This window comes from Leishmania infantum, chromosome 9, assembly GCF_000002875.2.
Source record: "Leishmania infantum JPCM5 genome chromosome 9".
NCBI classification, from domain to species: domain Eukaryota; phylum Euglenozoa; class Kinetoplastea; order Trypanosomatida; family Trypanosomatidae; genus Leishmania; species Leishmania infantum.
Genome location: NC_009393.2, coordinates 40982 through 48104, shown reverse-complemented (window position 1 = coordinate 48104; position 7123 = coordinate 40982).

Below are 7123 nucleotides of genomic sequence, written 5' to 3'. Positions count from 1 at the left end.
GAAAAGGTCAAAATCGAGAAGAGGCAGAAAGCGCACATCTGCTGTGGTGGAGGGAAAGCGCGAGAAGGGCAGAACACACACGCACACGCACACGCGCACAGGTTGGCAGCGCCTCAGAGAGAAGAAAGCCTCTGTGGATGCCTGTGGGCATGAGCACAGAGCACGATAAAGAGAGAGAGTAGACCACTGAAAGAAGGTGCCAGCAACGCAGCCATAATCACTAAAGCCCCGCTATAAATAAAAGGTACACGTGCGTGCGTGTGCGTGCAACCCTCCACGAGGCGAAGTGAGTCTATGCGCACAGCAGCACAACGACCCGCCTCACAACATCCACCCACGCATGCACAACAGCAAGTGAGGCGAACACGTTCCTTGACCGTCATCACCAAAGCGAGGACAGCAAAGGGCGTGCGGCTACCCCGGAGGGAGACCGAAACGGAAAAAAAGCCACAGAGCGCCGTCGCCCTCCCTCTCACTCCCCACCGTCATCAGCGCACGGGTGTTCTGTCTGTTCTGTGTGTGCGTGTGTGGGGGGGGGGAGAGAGAGTGAAGGCTTGTGCTTGAGAAAATGCTGTAATCAAGACCTGAAGCACTGAGGGCGGCACGGAAGGGTGGGACGGATGAGGAAGTGACTGACAAGTTATGGAACCCAATCGCACTTGCTTCGCTCACTCCTTGCACGCCCGTGCAGGCGAATAGCAACAAAAAGGAGAGAAAAGATGACTCCGCGCACACACAGACACACAGAGATGCGAGCTTTCACCTCGATTATATAGAACGAGGCAGAGATGTGTGCTCAACTCCGAAGGCACTGACGACAGGAGTGTGGGGAACGGAAAGGAGAGGAGGAGAAGCGTGCAGGCTACATCTGTGCAGTATCTGGATCTCTTTACGAAAGGCACTGCATTTGCGTGGGTGAGTAGACCGCTGTGCATCTGTGCTCCTATTGGCCTGTTGCAGGCACATCCCGACACTCAGTGTGCTCAGCGTGTTGGCCCACAAGATGCGGGACCTCCTGTCGGAAGCTCTCTGGATACGTATGCGGGAGCCCAGCGCGTGCGCCTCGCCGTAACGTGCCACACTCTTCTCATTCCACTCCCCACTTCCGTCAAAGTCGGGGGGGGGGGGCATCCGTGAGGGTGGAAGTGAGCACTGCTCATGAGAAGCGCTGAGACAAAAGGCCAGAGGAAGATGAGCCGGCGAAACTCGAAACGAGCGAGAGAGTCAGCGGGCAGCGCGCGGGCAACAAGGGGGAGTGGGAGGGGGAGAAGAATAAAGAAATTAACAGGGAAAAGGAGGAAAAGGTGGGGATGGACGACGGTGAAAGCCGAGGACCGAAGCAACAAACGAAGTGAGGCGAAAATAGGGATGAGCAGCTACAAGTTGGGGAGAGGGAGGAACAAGAAATAGACTTTCGGGAGACGAAGAGGAAAGTAGCAGGAGAGCTGGGGGTGGGGAGATCACCAGCTAAAGCACCGGTGAAGATGTTATACTAAGGGCAAGCGCAGAAGAGGGGGACAAGCAAACAAACTAGAAGCGCGGCGGACAGCTCAGAGACAGAAGACCATGCGAAAGAGAGCCGACTGCATCTTCAAGATGCGCACGAAGAAGAACGAAAATGCCATACACCCCTACTCGCTGAGGGAGCAGAGAGGAGATGCATGCGCCAGAGCACACATGCACAAACGCATACATACATCTGCATACATATGGCTAGTTCCCGGCGATTGAAAGCGCTCCGCCAAACTTGTCGTGACGAAAAAAAACCTACACGAGTTGCTAAGCCTCTCACAACTTCTAACGCCTGCCGCAAGAGCAGGTTTCACGGCTCGCTTCGTCGCACTGGGGTTTCAGTAGGCGGTGGGAAAGAAAGCGCTGTCCACCCGCTTTTCGTTGAGGGAAGGGAGGGGGAGAAGCAGGAGCGAGGAAGGAGCTCAAAGAGGTCGTAGCGCTTTCCTCGCCGCCCTCGTACCTCATTCTTCGAGCTTGCAGCAGGGCGAGCAGGGGGGGGGGCGATGACAGCAGTGAGCAAGGCAATACATCGAGGGAAAACAGCTAGTGCGACGCGGCACACACAGATACGTAAACCCAAATACCGGCCCCCTCCCCCGCCAGTCACTCCAACGCTTCGACCGGGGTCATCCCTCAACGCGTCAGCGTACCATGTGTGAAGGGATGGGGGGAGGGGGTGGAGTGGGGGGGGGGTTAAAGGAAAAGAGAAGGGGGACGAGAGAGCGTCCCAATAGCCCCGTTCCCCTCCCCCAAAAAGAGAAGAGGGCCAATCGGCAGACATGCGCCAACAAAACACAGAGAGCGAGTGGCCGTGGGCGATGGAGGGAAGTGGGGCGGCGAGTCGAAGTAAGTGATGCAAAAAGCGTCAGAGAAGCGACAAGGAGGAGGAGAGAACGGTTGGAGATAAGGCAGAGTTACAGATGCGCGTGCGCAACTCCAGTTCGCCCGTCACTACCCCTCATCAGCGGCACCCAGAGCCATGGCAGCTGATGGAGAGGGGAGAATAGGGGTGGTGGGACGAGCAATAGAAGCGAAAAAAACAAAACATGAACGACCTCAGTCACGTGCACACGCTGCCGCGCAGCAAGGGCAGGTTTTGTGCGTATATATGTATGCATGTGTGAAGTGTGCATGGAAGCCCGGGCACAACATCATCAGCGTATGCAATGGAATACCCCCCCACCCACCCGCACACACAGGAACACAAAACACCTCAGTAAGGCCGCAGCGACGGCTGTGATGGAGGCGCGCGACAGCAGTGAAACCAAGCGAAGCATACAGGCACGACACATAAACGGAAGGGGGAGGGGAGAGGGGTAACGTTAAATAACAGTACAGCGGGAGACCCCACACCCAAGTAAGAGAAGAAAAAACGGTGGAAAAAAGAAAGGCAGAAAGGGAGGAACAAACGGGAAAGACGCTCACGGGGGGAGGGGTGGGGTGGGGGTGGGGATATCGACGCATACCGAATAGGCCTAAAGCGCAAACACTGTAAGGGAAGGGTAAGAGGGTGCGGCTCACGCCAACGCCAAGGAAACATCCTGAAAAGGTAGACAAGCTGGTGATGGCACAAAACATACAGGGGCTTTGCGTGCACCGATACGCAGACACCGACAGAAGGGGGAAGGACTTCTCTCTTCCGAGTGTCCGTTATACGACGAACAGGCGAACCAATCGACGCATGCACAGTCACAGCTCACCTGCCTCTGTCGCATCACGGCTACATCCTGGTCGTCTAGGACAAACCATCCTGCCGTCGAAGCGGGCCGCGCGTCGCACGGGCACCGTTTGTACACCCGCGCGTTCGTTCTTCGGATGCGTGCTGCGCGATCGGCGCCAGACGGAGACTCGCGTGGACGGCATGCCTTGATCCAGGCGGGCCGTGCTCAAGGTCATGCACTCAAGGATGGAGGCGGTGGATGCCAGCCGCGTGGGTAACAGGGGGCTGGCCTCGGTGCATGCCGCCTGAGCTCAAGGGGGAAGTTGGCCAGCCGCAGGTCAGGGCCCTCTGAGACTCTGCACACCCCTTGCCTGCGTATGCCATGCTTCGCCCTCAGTCGCCTCAAGCCGTGGGATTCAAGAGTATGGCGCGGTGACTCGCCACACTGGAGAGTCTGGAGGACTCGATGGCGCGACTCGGGGTGTTCTTGCCATGCTTCCGGCACTTGTGCCTCATCAGCCCACCCCGCCAGATGCAGGTGATGTCTCATGCCTTCGCGCACATGCACTGTGCCGCTGACCGGTGTGGGTCTCTTCGCGTCTCGCTCGTCCATCACTCGCGTTCTGCTGACCTCTGCATGCCTTCTTTCGATTTCATACGCCACGCCAGCTGTGCTTCGCAGCGCTCGCGTTTTCGGGCCCTGGGACCTGTTTCAGGACGGCGTTGTTGTCTGGTAGGGGGCTAGCTGCCTTCATCGTCCATGCCCGTTGGGGTCATGGGGGCGTGCTTGGATGACTTGTCCGCATGTGCCGCGACAGACAGGACACTTCCATGAGACTGTGGCAGCAGCGCCACTCCGTCTTCTCCTGAATCCGCATGCCTTTGAAGGGAATGGCTGTGTCAAGCGGAATGGGCCCGTGGATAAGCATGCGCCTGATCGCAAAGAACTCATAGCGTGTCCTCCTGAAGGGGCGCAGGCGGGCAGCCAGAGATACGTGACACGAGAAGCCCCTGCAGCGCGAGGGATATGTGCGTAATCAAATCACTGCGTGCAAGACCATAGCCTGAGGCGAGACCTGCTTCAAGCATCGAGCGATCCGCGCATCACGCGTAGCACACCGGGTACAACGCCGAGTCAGCTGCCCTCATAATAAACACAGAAGGGGGGGACACCATAGTACTAGCGGAGCGGCAGGCAGCGAACCATCTGCACTCCATGCAGTCACTTCCGGTCACCCAGCGTTACAGGAATCCAAGACACGGACAGATGCCCGCGCAGAGCTGGGGCGAGGATGGCCTCCTGCCCTCTCGTAGGTTCAGCAGCCTTGCACTTCTGGTGTAGAAAGACGGAAAAAAGGATGAAAAAAGCACATCAAAGGGAAAAAAAATGGAAAGGAATAGCGCATGCGTCGATGGAAGAAAGCGCAAAGAAAAGTAGAAGAACGACAACGCTGCTCAGGTCAGGGTGCATTACTCGCTTGTGGTTGTGGCTGCTGCTGTGTTGGATGCATTCGTTTTTTTTGTTGTTTCTCTTTGCAGTCATCATCTTGTTGCTCTTCTTTATTCGTTTTCTTTTCTTTAATCTGTTCGTGTTGCGCACAAAAGGCGCACACGTGCGAGTGCGGGTGCGGGGTGTGGGTGCTCGTGTCCGAAACGAGGATGATCTCGAGTATGCATGACTTCGGTTTCGCCTTCTGCCGCTGCAACTGTCTGCGAAAATAATAACCCGATTCGAGGTCGAAGTTGTGTGTGTGTGTGTGTTTTGGCCAAGTGCGTGCCTCTGTGCGCGCGGAGCTTCCTTACATGGAAAGGTGCTGACGGAGGGAGGGAAGGCACTGCGGCGGCGAGACACTCCTACGCAGACGATGGAATCCGAAGGACAGAAGAAAACAAAATAACACTGAGACCAAAAAGATGGAATACCCGAAAATAAAGGATGTAACCACACGCACACACACACACACACACACACACACACTTGCCAATGCACAAAACAAACAGAGGCGCGGGCGAGGAGGGGGAGGAGAGAGAAGAAGAGTTAGGTAAAGGAGAGCGGCTGCCGCCATCCCCCAGCCCTCTTCCACCGCGCCAGCCGCGGGGGCGCGCGTAAGAAATATGTGCCGAGCAAAATATATTGAAAGGAGGAGAGGGCTGTATGTGTGCATGCACAAGTGCGTGTGTGTGTTGGGGGAGAGAGAAGGCTGTCATGACGGCTGCGAAACAAAAAGTAAACATGAGAACGTCTACAAAGTGAACACACAAAAATAACTCAAAAGGGGATGGGGGAAGGCAGTGGAGGTAGGAGCGTCGGCGGCAGCCTGCTCGTCCAGTAGCTGAGGAAGGAGGGGGCAGCTTGGGGGGGGGGGGGGATGGAGAGAAGATGAGGGCCACGCACAATGCAATGGAGACGCGAGCTTGTCCTCAGCACCTGCTCAACGCCACAGACCACCTCCCTCTTTTCGGTATGCCCAACCGCCGTCTCAGAGCTGACTTAGCCGTCTGCCGCTGCCCCATCTCCCGCGTGCCTTCTTCTCTAGCCTTGTGCTAACTGCCTCAGCAAGACATGGTGCGTGTTTATATTGGGGGCACCAGTCCGATGCAGAGCAACCGCCCAAGTGACAAGACTAGGGAGCCAAAAGAAACAAAGGAGCCCGCGGCGGGCAGCTGCAGCGATGCCCGTCGGTACTTCAACTGTGCTTGTGTGTGCGATCTTGAGTGACGTTGCGCGCGTCATTTTCTCTGCCGCACCGCGATGAGAGAAGACACGTGAGAGCGCGTGCCTCTGTTTGTGCTGTGTGACAGGCAGACGGGTGAGATACGCGCCGCACACGACAGACCGTCTGCTCACGTACAAGGCTGGGCCAAAGCACAGACAGCACCATCAACCACATCTGTAACGCGCGAAGAAGCAGGAGGAGGACGAAGCTTGAGGCACGACACACGCGCCCTCCGAATACACACACCCACGCGGAAACGAGCACACACACACACACACACACACCTAAACCAAAAATAGAGAAAGGCACAGCAACCAAAACACAACGCAGCGCTGTTGCAGAATACACACACACACACACCGATAGAGAAAAAAAAAGGAAAGCGACAAACAAAAAAAAGTGGCAGGGGACGGGGGCGAGCAGGCGAGAAAGAAAGAAGGACAGGTGCAGGGTGAGAGACACACACCCTGTGTACATCACAGAGGAAAACGCAAAAAAAAACGAAAGAAACATAAGAGAAGAGAGGGGAAGGGGTGGGGAGCAGCAGGCGTTGTGAGAAGAAAAATAACGTATTGGCAAGTAAGAATAGGTTGTCACACACACACACACACACTTGGTGGGGAGGCAAACCGGCGATTGGGGAAAAAAGGGGGAGGGCTTCTGAGAAATGAAATCGCTCATAAGCAGCAACAGCACTAGCAGCAGAAGTTCTTGAGCATGCAGCGTCGTCACATAGACACACGTGAGAAAGAAAAACAAACAAACAGAGGAAACAGTTGGCTAATGCTGTCTCTTCATGACCGAAGAGGAGGAGGAGGAGGGGGAGGGGGGAGGTCGAAGCGAGCAGCTGCATTGCGCCTTTGCGTGTGCATGTGAGAGCACCTAGAGGAACGGGGGGAGGGAAACAAAAAAGGGAAAACGAAGAAAGCCACGCCCACGCATCGCATAAATAGGAGAGGGGGGACTTTGTCTGTGCTCATGCATACTTTACGCCTCATACAAGTGTTATTGCGTGTACGCACAGGCCTGCATGTGAGTGCGCTTGCATCTCTACGCGCAACACACACACACACTCACAAGGATAGGTGCAGTTATTCTTGTGCTCGTCTATGTCTGTGTCTGTGTCTGTGTGCCTGTGTGTGTGCGACGGTCCAAGTGTATCGACAGCATCGCCACACACACACACACACTAGCACACACATATTCATGTCTCCATTACGCTGGCGCTCCAGCA